The following is a 15420-nucleotide window of genomic DNA, read 5'->3' on the forward strand; positions in this document are numbered from 1 at the left end:
CGGCTTCCACAGCTCTCTGAGGCAGCAAATTCCACAGATTTACAACCCTCTGAAAGAAGAAATTCCTCCTCATCTCAGTTTTAAATGGGCGGCCCCTTATTCTAAGATTATGCCCCCTAGTTCTAGTCTCTCCCATCAGTGGAAACATCCTCTCTGCATCCACATTGTCAAGCCCCCTCATAATCTTATACGTTTCGATAAGATCACCCCTCATTCTTCTGAACTCCAGTGAGTAGAGGCCCAACCTACTCAATCTTTCCTCATAAGTCAACTCCCTCATCTCTGGAATCAACCGAGTGAACCTTCTCCGAACTGCCTCCAAAGCAAGTGTATCCTTTCGTAAATACGGAGACCAAAATTGCACGCAGTATTCCAGGTGTGGCCTCACCAATACCCTGTATAACTGTAGCAAGACTTCCCTGGTTTTATACTCCACCCCCTTTGCAATAAAGGCCAAGATCCCATTGGCCTTCCTGATCACTTGCTGTACCTACATACTATCCTTTTGTGTTTCATGCACCAGGACCCCCAGGTCCCTCTGTATTGTAGCACTTTGCAATCTTTCTCCATTTAAATAATAACTTGCTCTTTGTTTTTTTTCTACCAAAGTGCGTAACCTCACATTTTCCAACATTATACTCCATCTTCCAAATTTTTGCCCACTCACTTAGCCTGTCTATGTCCTTTTGCAGGTTTTTTTGTGCCCTCCTCACACATTGCTTTTCCTCCCATCTTTGTGTAGTCAGCAAACTTGGCTACATTACACTCAGTCCCTTCTTCCAAGTCGATAATATAGATTGTAATTAGTTGGGGTCCCAGCACTGATCCCCGCGGCACAACAGTAGTTACTGATTGCCAACCCGAGAATGAACCATTTATCCCGACTCTCTGTTTTCTGTTCGTTAGCCAATCCTCTATCTATGCTAATATATTACCCCCAACCCCGTGAACCTTTATCTTGTGCAGTAACCTTTTATGTGGTGTCTTACCAACTGCCTTCTGGAAGTCCAAATACACCGCATTCACTGGTTCCCCTTCATCCACCCTATTCGTTACATCCTCAAAGAATTCCAGCAAATTTGTCAAACGTGATTTCCCTTTCCTATTATGATAAAACTGAATGTAAATGATTCACCGTTATGGCTTGTTGAATAACCAATTGAATCGCTAAAAATTCTTTCTGAAAGAAAATTTTGTCCACCATTCCTTTCTCAGTAACTGAAATTTCTAATGTCCAAAGTAAGATTATAATAATGAGAACAAAGAAATATATATTAGATAACATTTTAAAATATACTCAATGGATTCATATCTTTAAATACTTTATTTATAGTCTTTACTTCAAGGCCTTAGCCTCACTCAAAAGCCTGGGCTATGACTGAATCTTTAAAAAAAATCTCAGCAGTTTTCAACTGCATCTCTGCATTCTGAGCATGCACAGTTTGTAGAATTTCCCAGCCTACAATCCGTGCACCAGCTTGAGTTTCTGTCTTATCATCCCAAGTTTCTTTGTTTCTTTCTAAAAGACTTTGATTGAAAGTTGAGATTGAATTTACAAATCTTTATTTCAGGCAAATGATCAGATTTATTTCAATTTACGAGTGAATCTGCATGGTATTTCACAAAGAACTTAAAGACCGATAAAATATTGATTGTTCTTATTTCAATATATTCTTAATCACAGAATCATAGAAATTTATAGCACGGAAGGAGGTCATTTAGCCCATTGTGTCCATGCCAGCCGTAAAAGTGCTATCCAGCCTAATTCCATGTACCAGCTCTTGGTCCGTAGCCCCTACGGCACTTCAAGAGCACATCTAAATACTTTTTAAATGTGATGATCTTCCTTGCTGCAATGCTCCCTCTCACCCTCAGTAAGCTCCCCGCTGGAGTGGAGCTAATCTACAGAACAAACGGGAAACTGTTAACTTCTGCCGTCTCCAGTCCAGATCCAAGGTCGTCCCATCCTCTGTCACTGAATTACAGTATGCCGACGACTCTTGCATTTGTGCATGCTCGGAGGTCGAACTCCAAACCATCGTCAACACCTTCACTGAAGCGTACGAGAGTCTGGGCCTTACACTAAACATCCATAAGACAAAGGTTCTCTACCAACCTGACCCCACCACACAGTACCCCCTGCGCCCCCCAATTATCAAGATCCATAACGAGGCCTTGGACAACCTGGACCATTTTCCATACCTCAGGATAACGAAGTCCAACACCGCCTTCAGTGTGCCATTGCAACCTTTGGTCGCCTGAGGAAGAGGGTATTTGAAGACCAGGACTTCAAACCCGCACCAAGCTCATGGTCTACAGAGCAGTGGTGATACCCACCCTCATATGCTTCAGAGACATGGACTATGACAGCAGGCACCTCAAAACGCTGCCTCCGCAAGATCTTGCAAATCCATTGGCAGGATAGACGACCAACGTCCGTGTTCTCACTCAGGCCAACAACCTCAGAATCGAAGCACTGACCATGCTTGATCAGCTCTGATGGACGGGCCACATGCCCGATACGAGACTCCCAAAACAAGGGCTTTACTCCGAGCTCTGACAAGGCAAGCGAGCCCGAGGTGGGCAGAGGAAACGTTTCAAGGACACCCTAAAAGCCTCTTTCAAAAAGTGCAACATCCCCACTGACACCTGGGAATCCCTGGCCCATGACCGCTCAAAGTGGAAGAGAAGCATTCGAACACCTCGAGTCTATTCGCCGGGAGCACGCGGAAACCAAGCGCAAATAGCGGAAGGAGCGCACGACAACCCAAGCCCCCCCCCGCCCACCCGTCCCTCCAACCACCACCTGTGACAGAGACTGTAGGTCCCACATTGGACTCATCAGTCACCTGAGAACTGGTGTTAGTGTGGGAGCCAGTCCGAGGGACTGCCTAAGCAGAGGAGGTTTCTGCCTCTAGCACCCTTTCAGGCAGTGAGTTCCATACCCCACTACCCTCTGGGTGAAGACATTTCTCCTCAAATCCCCTTTAAACCTCCTGCCAATTACTTTAAATCTATGGTTCCTGGTTGTTGACCCTGTAAGCAGTTTTAATACTAGCCCAATTGCTAGACGGACTGTTCGACTCGCCCCCGTCTTACGAAAATTCTATACCCGGGGATTATTATTCAGAGTGTAAATGGAATAAGTCACGGACAGGAATGCTTCGGTGAAAAATCGTATTTATTTTATTTGGTCTAACATACATCACTGTCTCTGTGGAGAATAAAATCCAGGTTACAAGCAACATTCATACAGTACAGAAATGAGACCTAGTAACATGCAGTAATTCCCTGGTGGATTCTAACTTCACCCCTACCAACAAATTGCCCAGTTGAAGCTTCCTCCCCAGAATAGCTTCACTTCTGAGAAAACCCTGAGCCATTGGTCTCGTCTGGGATCTGGTTACTGGCTTGGGACACTTGCGATCATGCTCACCACTACACACACACTTGGTTTCCTCGCTCAGCTCAGCTGTGGGAAGTCACCGCCCGTTTTTCAGTCTCGGCAGCTTCTTCTGCGGAACTGCGGTTTCCTCCTCTGGTACATCGATCTTGGTGAGGCGAGAGGGAGAGACAGCTTTCTCTAGGTACAAGCTACAGGCTACAAGCTAAAAATAAAGTGGAAAGGCCTGTCTTTATGGGAGTCTTGCTACCCCTATCTTTCCCGCCAATCTTTAAAATCCTTTTGTTTCTAAGCACGGGCACTTAGTCAGTGATGGGCCATCCAACCCATGTTTATTGGACTAATGGTCCTTAGTCTGGAGCATATCTCTCAGTCTTTGTGCTGGGAAAGACCTGGCTCCTCTTTGGCTGGCCAGGCTGGTGGGTTCATTGTTCTGCTCTTCTTCTGAGGTGGGGGCGAGAGCTGCTTTTGTATATTAGAGTGGCCCTTCCTGGCCGACAGCTCTTTTGTCAGTATTCATGGCCCCCTTCCTTTAGCTGGGGCTGGTGGGTGAACCCGTACATGACTGACAGTACTTTTGTCACAGCTAACTGCCATACGGTCTGTGAAGTTTTAACAAAACCAGCCTTTTCACGTATCTGTACAGGGTGACCCCAGCACAGGAAAAATACCTTCAGAAAAAAAAAATAAAGTCCACGAAATATTCTCGACTAAGTCCATTCTTTAAATAGAAACTTTGCGATCTCTTCAACCCCTCTGCTAAGGGAAATAGGTCACTCTATCTCGGCCCCTCATAATTTTATACATCTCAATAAGCCCCCCCCTCAAACTCCTCTGTTCCAAAGAAAACAACCCCAACCTATCGAATCTTTCCTCGTATCTAAAATTCTCCAGTGCAGGCAAGATCCTCGTAAATCTCCTCTCTACCCTCTCTAGTGCAATCACATCTTTCCTGTAATGTGGTGACCAGAACTGCACGCAGTACTCCAGCTGTGGCCTAACTAGTGTTTTATGTAGTTCAGACATTACCTCCCTACTCTTGTATTCTATGCCTCGGCTAATAAAGGCAATTATTCCCATATGCCTTCTTAACCACCTTATCTACCTGGCCTGCTACCTTCAGGGATTTGTGGACCTGCACTCCAAGGTCCCTTTGGCCCTCTACACTTCTCAATGTCCTACCATTTAATGTGTATCCCTTGCCTTGTTAGCCCTCCCCAAATGCATTACCTCACACTTCTCCGGATTGAATTCCATTTGCCACTGTTCTGCCCACCTGACCAGTTCATTGATGTCTTCCTGCAATCTACAACTTTCTTCTTCATTATTAACCACACGGCCAATTTTAGTATTATCTGCAAACTTCTTAATCATTCACCCTACATTCAAGTCTAAATCATTGATGTATACCACAAAAATCAAGGGACTTCGTACTGATCCCTGCGGAACCCAACCGGAAACAGCCTTCCAGTCACAAAAACACCCATCAACCATTATTCTTTGCTTCAGCCTCTGAGCCAATTTTGGATTCAACTTGCCACTTTGCCCTGGATCCCATGGGCTTTTACTTTTTTGACCAGTCTGCCATGTGGGACCTTATCAAAAGCTTTGCTAAAATCCATATCCACTACATCGTACGAACTGCCCTCATCAACTCTCCTGGTTACCTCCTCAAAAAATTCAATCAAGTTAGTCAGACACGACCTTCCCCTCTTAAATAATGTTTTAAAAAAATTATTCGTTCCGGGATGAGGGTTTCGCTGGCAAGGCCGGCATTTATTGCCCATCCCTAATTGCCCTTGAGAAAGTGATGGTGAACCGCCTTCTTGAACCGCTGCAGTCCGTGTGGTGAAAGTGCTCCCACAGTGCTGTTAGGGAGGGAGTTCCAGGATTTTGACCCAGCGACAATAAAGGAACGACGATATATTTCCAAGTCAGGATGGTGTGTGACTGGGAGGGGAACGTGGAGGTGGTGGTGTTCCCATGCGCCTGCTGCCCTTGTCCTTCTAGGGGGTAGAGGTCGCGGGTTTGGGAGGTGCTGCCGAAGAAGCCTTGGCGAGTTGCTGCAGTGCATCTTGTAGATGGTACACACCGCAGCCACGGTGCATCGGTGGTGGAGGGAGTGAATGTTGAAGGTGGTGGATGTGGTGCCGATCAAGTGGGCTGCTTTGTAAAAAAAAAGGGATAAGGTCCTACGAGACGAATTTAAGGATCTAGGAGTTGAATTAAAAAGTAGGACCTCAAAAGTAGTAATCTTGGGAGCTTCCAGTGCCACGTGCTAGTCAGAGTAGGAATCGCAGGATAGCGCAGATGAATACGTGGCTTGAGCAGTGGTGCAGCAGGGAGGGATTCAAATTCCTGGGGCATTGGAACAGGTTCTGGGGGAGGTGGGACCAGTACAAACCGGACGGTCTGCACTTGGGCAGGACCGGAACCAATGTCCTAGGGGGAGTGTTTGCTAGTGCTGTTGGTGAGGAGTTAAACTAATATGGCAGGGGGATGGGAACCAATACAGGGAGACAGAGGGAAACAAAAAGGAGACAAAAACAAAAGACAGAAAAGAGATGAGTAAAAGTGGAGGGCAGAGAAACCAAAGGCAAGAAACAAAAAGGGCCACTGAATATAAAAGGGCTGCAGGAGGGGTAAAAACTAAAAATCATGGTTTAAAAACTAGGATGAAAACACTACCTAAATGCACGCAGCATTCGAAATAAAGTAAATGAGTTGACGGCACAAATCATTACAAATGGGTATGATTTGGTGGCCATTACAGAAACATGGTTGCAGGGTGGCCAAGACTGGGAATTAAACATACAGGGGTATCTGACGATTCAGAAAGATAGGCAAGAAGGGAAAGGAGGTGGGGTAGCTCTGTTAATAAAGGATGATATCAGGGCAGTTGTGAGGGATGATATTGGCTCCAATGAACAAAATGTTCAATCATTGTGGGTGGAGATTAGAGCTAGTAAGGGGGAAAAAGTCACTGGTCAGCGTAGTTTATAGGCCCCCAAATAATAACTTCATGGTGGGGCGGGCAATAATCAAGGGAATAATGGAGGCATGTGAAAAAGGAACGGCAGTAGTTATGGGGGATTTTAACCTACATATCGATTGGTCAAATCAAATCGCAGGGGGTAGCCTGGAGGAGGAATTCATAGAATGCATACGGGATTATTTCTTAGAACAGTATGTAACAGAGCCTACAAGGGAGCAAGCCATTTTGGATCTGGTCCTGTGTAACGTGACAGGAAAAATAAACGATCTCCCAGTAAAAGATCCTCTCGGAATGAGTGATCACAATATGGTTGAATTTGTAATACAGATTGAGGATGAGGAAGTTGTGTCAGAAACAAGCATACTATGCTTAAACAAAGGGGACTACAGTGGGATGAGGGCAGAGTTGGCTAAAGTAGACTGGAAACAAGGACTAAACGGTGGCACAATTGAGGAACAGTGGAGGACTTTTAAGGAGCTCTTTCATAATGCGCAACAAAAATATATTCCAGTGAAAAAGAAGGGCGGCAAGAGAAGAGATAACCAGCCGTAGATAAACAAGAAAATAAAGGAGAGTATCAAATCAAAGACCAATGCGTATAAGGTGGCCAAGGTTAGTGGGAAACTAGAGGATTGGGAAAATTTTAAGCAACAGCAAAGAATGACTAAAAAAGCAATAAAGAAAGGGAAGATAGATTACGAAGGTAAACTTGCGCAAAACATAAAAACAGATAGTAAAAGCTTTTACCGATATATAAAACGGAAAAGAGTGACTAAAGTAAATGTTGGTCCCTTAGAAGATGAAAAGGGGGATTTAATAATGGGAAATGTGGAAATGGCTGAGACCTTAAACAATTATTTTGCTTCCGTCTTCACAGTGGAAGACACAAAAACCATGCCAAAAATTGCTGGTCATAGGAATGTGGGAAGGGAGGACCTTGAGATGATCACTATCACTAGGGAGGTAGTGCTGGACAGACTAATGGGACTGAAGGTAGACAAGTCCCCTGGTCCTGATGAAATGCATCCCAGGGTATTAAAAGAGATGGCGGAAGTTATAGCAGATGCATTTGTTATAATCTACCAAAATTCTCTGGACTCTGGGGAGGTACCAGCGGATTGGAGAGCAGCTAATGTAACGCCTCTGTTTAAAAAAGGGGGCAGGCAAAAGGCAGGTAACTATAGGCCGGTTAGTTTAACATCTGTAGTGGGGAAAATGCTTGAAACTATCATTAAGGAAGAAATAGCGGGACATCTGGATAGGAATAATGCAATCAAGCAGACGCAGCATGGATTCATGAAAGGGAAATCATGTTTAACTAACTTACTGGAATTCTTTGAGGATATAACGAGCATGGTGGATAGAGGTGTACCGATGGATGTGGTGTATTTAGATTTCCAAAAGGCATTCGATAAGGTGCCACACAAAAGGTTACTGCAGAAGATAAAGGTACGTGGAGTCAGAGGAAATGTATTAGCATGGATCGAGAATTGGCTGGCTAACAGAAAGCAGAGAGTCGGGATAAATGGGTCCTTTTCCGGTTGGAAATCAGTGGTTAGTGGTGTGCCACAGGGATCAGTACTTGGACCACAACTGTTTACAATATACATAGATGACCTAGAAGAGGGGACAGAGTGTAGTGCAACAAAATTTGCAGATGACACTAAGATTAGTGGGAAAGCGAGTTGTGTAGAGGACTCAGAGAGGCTGCAAGGAGATTTGGATAGGTTAAGCGAATGGGCTAAGGTTTGGCAGATGGAATACAATGTCAGAAAGTGTGAGGTCATCCACCTTGAGAAAAAAAACAGTAAAAGGGAATATTATTTGAATGGGGAGAAATTACAACATGCTGCGGTGCAGAGGGACCTGGGGGTCCTTGTGCATGAATCCCAAAAGGTTAGTTTGCAGGTGCAGCAGGTAATCAGGAAGGCGAATGGAATATTGGCCTTCATTGCGAAAGGGATGGAGTACAAAAGCAGGGAGGTCCTGCTGCAACTGTATAGGGTATTGGTGAGGCCACACCTGGAGTACTGCGTGCAGTTTTGGTCACCTTACTTAAGGAAGGATATACTAGCTTTGGAGGGGGTACAGAGACGATTCACTAGGCTGATTCGAGAAATGAGGGGGTTACCTTATGATGATAGATTGAGTAGACTGGGTCTTTACTCCTTGGAGTTCAGAAGGATGAGGGGTGATCTTATAGAAACATTTAAAATCATGAAAGGGATACACAAGATAGAGGCAGAGAGGTTGTTTCCACTGGTCGGGGAGACTAGAACTAGGGGGCACAGCCTCAAAATACGGAGGAGCCAATTAAAAACCGAGTTGAGAAAGAATTTCTTCTCCCAGAGGGTTGTGAATCTGTGGAATTCTCTGCCTAAGGAAACAGTTGAGGCTAGCTCATTGAATGTATTCAAGTCAAAGATAGATAGATTTTTAACCAATAAGGGAATTAAGGGTTACGGGGAGCGGGCGGGTAAGTGGAGCTGAGTCCACGACCAGATCAGCCATGATCTTATTGAATGGCGGAGCAGGCTCGAGGGGCTAGATGGCCTACTCCTGTTCCTAATTCTTATGTTCTTATGTTCTTTGTCCTGGATGGTGTCGAGCTTCTTGAGTGTTGGAGCTGCACTCATCCAGGCAAGTGGGAGTGTTCCATCACACTCCTGATCTGTGCTGTAGATGATGGAAAGGCTTTGGGGGGTCAGGAGGTGAGACACTTGCCGCAGAATACCCAGCCTCTGACCTCTTGTTGCCACAGTATTTATGTGGCTGATCCAAGTTCAGTTTCTGGTCAATGGTGACCCCAGAATGCTGATGGTGGAGGATTCGGCGATGGTAATGCCATTAAATATCAAGGGGAGGTGGTTAGATACTCGCTTGTTGGAGATACTCATAGCCTGGCACCTGTGTGGCGTGAATGTTACTTGCCAATTATCAGCCCAAGCCTGAATGTCCAGGTCTTGCTGCCTGTGGACATGGACTGCTCCATTATCTGAGAAGTTGCGAGTAGAACTGAACACTGTGCAGTCATCAGCGAACATCCCCACTTCTGACCTCCACTATCCCCATATCCCTTGAATCCCTTAATATCCAAAAATCTATCGATCTCTGTCTTGAATATACTCAAAGACTGAGCTTCCACAGCCCTCTGGGGTTCACAACCCTCTGAGTGAAGAAATTTCTCCTCATCTCAGTCCTAAATGGCCTTATCCTGAGACTGTGACCCCTGGTTCTCGACTCCCCAGCCAGGGGAAACATTCAGCCTGCATCTACCTTGTACTCCTACTGTCTTCCTTCCTTCCTTCCCACAGGACCTCTATCCCTGGGTTTCGTAGAACACAATGGCGGTCCCACGAACTCGCTGTTCGCCTGTGCTGTGTCGCTCCTGGGCCATGACCCCACTGCTCGCCGCTTCCGACCTCCGGGCCTCATTGATCACAAGACCTCCCACTGCCCTCCGACCTCTGGGCTCTCGCTGCCCTCCGACCTCTGGGCTCTCGCTGCCCTCCGACCTCTGGGCTCTCGCTGCCCTCTGACCTCTTCTGGGCCCCAACCCCACTGCTGAGCTCGACCTCGCACCGAGTCCACAACCAATCCACTACCTGGGATGCCGTGACGTCTGGTTTGTCGCCCGCTTTGCCTTCATCGCACTGTCGGGTTGGTTCGTGCTGCTCCCTGCAGTGGCTGGCTCCTCCGCTCCTCTTGCTGTTCCCACCCAGGTCGGGTGTGCCCATACAGCAGAGCTTGGTCTCCAGTTTTCTTGGATCCCCTTGCCATTGGACCAAGACCTAACTCTGTCAAGCCCGTGTGGTGGCTGGTGTGCAACGGCCACCCCACGTTAAAAAAATTCACGAACCGGCATCTTCCACACTTTTAAGATGAAGTTCGGGACCTGGAACGTCAGGACTCTTGTGGACAACCCAAACAGCGACAGACCGGAACGCCGCACCGCTATCGTTGCCTGTGAACTTAGACGCTTTGATATCAACATTGCAGCCCTAAGCGAGACCCGGCAGGCAGGGGAAGGCCAGCTCAAAGAACAAGGTGGTGTCTACACCTTCTTCTGGAAAGGCAAACCAGAGGAAATTCGTGACCTGCATGGAGTAGGCTTCGCCGTTAAAATGAACTAGTGGGCCATCTCAAAGGTTCCCCCTGCAGGATAAACGAACACCCCATGCCTCTTCGGCTCACCCTAGCCCGGAACCAGTGTGCTACGGCCTTCAGCGCATACGATCCAACACTGGAAGCTACAGACGAGACCAAAGAGGAATTCTACTCCAACCTTGAACAATCCCTGTCCTGAGTCCCAACGGGCGACAAGCTGATCCCCCTTGGCAACTTCAACACCAGAGTTGGAAAGATCACTGACCTCTGGGGAGGTGTGATCAGCAGAGAGGGGTAGGGAAAGCCAACTCCAGTGCCACCCTCCTCCTGACGAAATGCTTAGAACACGGCCTTGTCATAACCAATACCCTGTTCCATCAGAAGGGCAAGTACAAGGCTTCATGGCAACACCCTCGCTCCAAGCACTGGCATGTGCTAGACTACATCATGGTCCGAGCGAGGGACCGCAAAGATGTGCGCATCACCCACACCATGACAAGAGCTGACGACTGTTGGACGCACCACCGCCTAATTCGCTCCGTCATCACCATCAACATTGCCCCAAAACAGCGATGGCAACAGAAACAATGCCACAGGGAAATCAACGCCGAAGCACTCAAAGATCCTACAAAGAAAGCCTAATTCAGCCAGTGCGTTGCTACCAACCAGATGACTCCCAGAGACTCAGAGTATCCACAGTGCCTGGTCTGCCCTCAATGCTTCCATAACCTGTGAAAAGACGCTTGGTCACTCGACCAGGAAACACCAAGACTGGTTCGACGAGAACGACCAGGAGATCCAGGAGCTAATATGCCGCAAGTGCAAGGCATTCTTGGACTGGAAACAGCAACATAACTCGAGGGCAAGAAAGCAGCTCTACAGAAATAAGGGATGTGTGCAATAAAGGTACAGCAGTTATCATGGGCGACTTTAATTTACATATAAATTGGGCTAACCAAACCGGTAGCAATGAGGTGGAGGAGGATTTCCTGGAGTGTATTAGCGATGGTTTTCTTGACCAATATATTGAGGAACCAACTAGAGAGCTGGCCATCCTAGATGTAATGAGAGGGGACTAATTAGCAATCTTGTTGTGCGAGGCCCCTTGGGGAAGAGTGACCATAATATAGTAGAATTCTTTATTAAGATGGAGAGTGACACAGTTAATTCAGAAACTAGGGTCCTGAACTTAAGGAAAGCTAACTTCGACGGCATGAGGCGTGAATTGGCTAGAAATGATACTTAAAGGGTTGACGGTGAATATGTAATGGCAAACGTTTATAGATCACATGGATGAACTTCAACAATTGTACATCCCTGTCTGGAGTAAAAAATAAAACAGGGAAGGTGGCTCAACCGTGGCTAACAAGGGAAATTAAGGATAGTGTTAGATCCAAGGAAGAGGCATATAAATTGGCCAAAAAAAGCAGCAAACCTGAGGACTGGGAGAAATTTAGAATTCAGCAGAGGAGGACAAAGAGTTTGATTAGGAAGGGGAAAATAGAGTACGAGAGGAAGCTTGCCGGGAACATAAAAACTGACTGCAAAAGCTTCTATAGATATGTGAAGAGAAAAAGATTAGTGAAGACAAACGTAGGTCCCTTGCAGTCAGACTCAGGTGAATTTATAATGGGGAACAAAGAAATGGCAAACCAATTGAACAAATACTCTGGCTCTGTCTTCACGAAGGAAGACACAAATAACCTTCCGGATGTACTCGGGGACTGAGGGTCTAGAGAGGAGGAGGAACTGAAGGATATTCTTATTAGGCAGGAAATTGTGTTGGGGAAATTGATTGAAGGCCGATAAATCCCCGGGGCCTGATTGTCTGCATCCCAGAGTACTTAAGGAAGTGGCCCTAGAAATAGTGGATGCATTGGTGATCATTTTCCAACAGTCTATCGACTCTGGATCAGTTCCTATGGACTGGAGGGTAGCTAATGTAACACCACTGTATAAAAAAGGAGGGAGAGAGAAAATGGATAATTATAGACCGGTTAGCTTGACATCAGTAGTGGGGAAAATGTTGGAATCGATTATTAAGGATGAAATAGCAGCGCATTTGGAAAGCAGTGACAGGATCGGTCCAAGTCAGCATGGATTTATGAAAGGGAAATCATGCTTGACAAATCTTCTGGAATTTTTTGAGGATGTAACTAGTAGAGTGGACAATGGAGAACCAGTGAATGTGGTGTATTTGGACTTTCAAAAGGCCTTTGACAAGGTCCCACATAAGAGATTGGTGTGCAAGATCAAAGCACATGGTATTGGGGGTAATATACTGATGTGGATAGAGAACTGGTTGGCAGACAGGAAGCAGAGAGTCGGGATAAACGGGTCCTTTTCGGAGTGGAGTGCCGCAGGGCTCAGTGCTGGGACCCCAGCTCTTTACAATATACATTAATGATTTAGATGAAGGAATTGAATGTACTATCTCCAAGTTTGCAGATGACACTAAACTGGGTGGCGGTGTGAGCTGTGAGGAGGATGCTAAGAGGCTGCAGGGTGACTTGGACAGGTTAGGTGAATGGGCAAATGCATGGCAGATGCAGTATAATGTGGATAAATGTGAGGTTATCCACTTTGGGGGCAAAAACACGAATGCAGAATATTATCTGAATGGCGGCAGATTAGGAAAAGGGGAGGTGCAACAAGACCTGGGTGTCATGGTTCATCAGTCATTAAAAGTTGGCATGCACGTACAGCAGGCGGTGAAGAAGGCAGATGATATGTTGGCCTTCATAGCTAGGGGATTTGAGTATAGGAGCAGGGAGGTCTTACAGGGCAATTGTACAGGGCCTTGGTGAGGCCTCACCTGGAATATTGTGTTCAGTTTTGGTCTCCTAATCTGAGGAAGGACGTTCTTGCTATTGAGGGAGTGCAGCGATGGTTCACCAGACTGATTCCAGGGATGACTGGACTGACGTATGAGGAGAGACTGGATCAACTGGGCCTTTATACATTGGAGTTTAGAAGGATGAGAAGGGATCTCATAGAAACGTATAAGATACTGACGGGACTGGACAGGTTAGATGCGGGAAGAATGTTCCTGATGTTGGGGAAGTCCAGAACCAGGGGACACAGTCTTAGGATAAGGGGTAGGCCATTTAGGACTGATCTGAGGAGAAACTTCTTCATTCAGAGAGTTGTGAACCTGTGGAATTCTCTGCCGCAGAGAGTTGTTGATGCCAGTTCATTGGATATATTCAAGAGGGAGTTAGATGTGGCCCTTACGGCTAAAGGGATCGAGGGGTATGGAGAGAAAGCAGGAAAAGGGGTACTGAGGTGAATGATCAGCCATGATCTTATTGAATGGTGGTGCAGGCTCGAAGGGCTGAATGGCCTGCTCCTGCACCTATTTTCTATGTTTCTACAGACATCTGAAGGTTCCAACAGAAAACCTGCGACCTAAAGTACAGACGGTGGGTGGAGAAAGCTCAAGAAATCCAGCAGCTAGCCGACAACCATGACGTGCGAGGATTCTTCAGCGCAGTCAAGGTGCTCCATGGCCCAAGCACCCAAGGCCCTACCCCACTACTGGCCAAGAATGGAGAGGTGCTCATCAAGGACAGAGAGGCAGTCAGTGCCCGCTGGAAGGAGCACTTTGAGGATCTCCTCAACCGAGACTCTGTCTTCAACGCGAGTGTCCTCGACTCCATCCTACAGCATGCCACCCGCCACCATCTCAGCACAACCCCAGCCCGGCACGAGGTTGAAAAGGCCAATTCGACAACTGAAGAACAACAAGGCCTCAGGAGCAGATGGAATCCCTGCCGCAGCACTAAAACATGGCGGAGAAGCACTACTGGCGCGGATCCATGACCTCATCTCTCCTATCTGGAAGGAGGAGATCATGCCAGGAGATCTCAGAAACGCTGTAATCATGACCATCTTCAAGAAAGGGGACAAGTCCCACTGTGGTAACTACAGAGGAATCTCCCTGCTGTCGACCACCGGGAAAGTCATCACAAGAATCCTCCTGAATGGCTGAAGAACTCCTCCCAGAGTCGCAATGTGGATTCCGCCCACTAAGGGGCACAATGGACATGATCTTCACTGCACAGCAGATACAAGAAATGCAGGGAACAGCACCAACCCTTGTACATGGCCTTCTTTGACCTCACAAGAGCCTTCGACACTGTCAACCGTGAGGGATTATGGAGTGTCCTCCTCTGATTCGGCTGCCCTCAAAAGTTTGTCACCGTCCTCCACCTGCTCCACGATGGCATGCAAGCTGTAATCGTGACTAACGGATCCATCACGGACCCATTCCACGTTCGGACCGGGGTCAAGCAAGGCTGTGTCATCGCACCAACGCTCTTCTTGATCTTCCTTGCTGCAATGCTCCATCTCACCCTCGGCAAGCTCCCTGCTGGAGTGGAGCTAAATTACAGGACAAATGGGAATCTGTTCAATCTTCGCCACCTCCAGGCCAGATCCAAGGTCGTCCCATCCTCCGTCATCGAATTACAGTATGCGGACGGTGCTTGCGTCTGCGCACACTGAGTCCGAACTCCAAGCCATCGTCAACACCTTCACCGAGGCGTACGAGAGCATAGGCCTTACCCTAAACATCCGTAAGACAAAGGTTTCCACCAACCTTCCCCCGCCACACAGTACTGCCCCCCCCGATTATCAAAATCCACGACGAGGCCTTGGACAACAGGGACCGTTTCCATACCTCGGGAGCCTACTGTCAACAAGGGCAGACATCGATGACAAAGTCCAACATCGCCTTCAGTGTACAAGTGCAGCCTTTGGTCGCAGAAGAAGAGAGTGTTTGAAGACCAGGACCTCAAACCCGGCACCAGAGCAATGGTGATACCCACCCTCCTATATGGCTCAGAGACATGGACTATATACAGCAGGCACCTCAAAACACAGGAGAAGTACCACCAAAGCAGCCTCCACAAGA

The 15420-nt window shown here is 47.1% G+C and overlaps 1 protein-coding gene across 2 annotated transcripts in view; it reads left to right on the forward strand.

Annotated features, from left to right (window-relative positions):
* dnah10 (dynein axonemal heavy chain 10) overlaps positions 1–15420 on the forward strand; it is a 397024-nt gene that overhangs the window by 22429 nt on the left and 359175 nt on the right. The gene's annotated exons all lie outside the window — the stretch shown is intronic.

Source organism: Pristiophorus japonicus, chromosome 8, assembly GCF_044704955.1.
Source record: "Pristiophorus japonicus isolate sPriJap1 chromosome 8, sPriJap1.hap1, whole genome shotgun sequence".
NCBI lineage: Eukaryota > Metazoa > Chordata > Chondrichthyes > Pristiophoridae > Pristiophorus > Pristiophorus japonicus.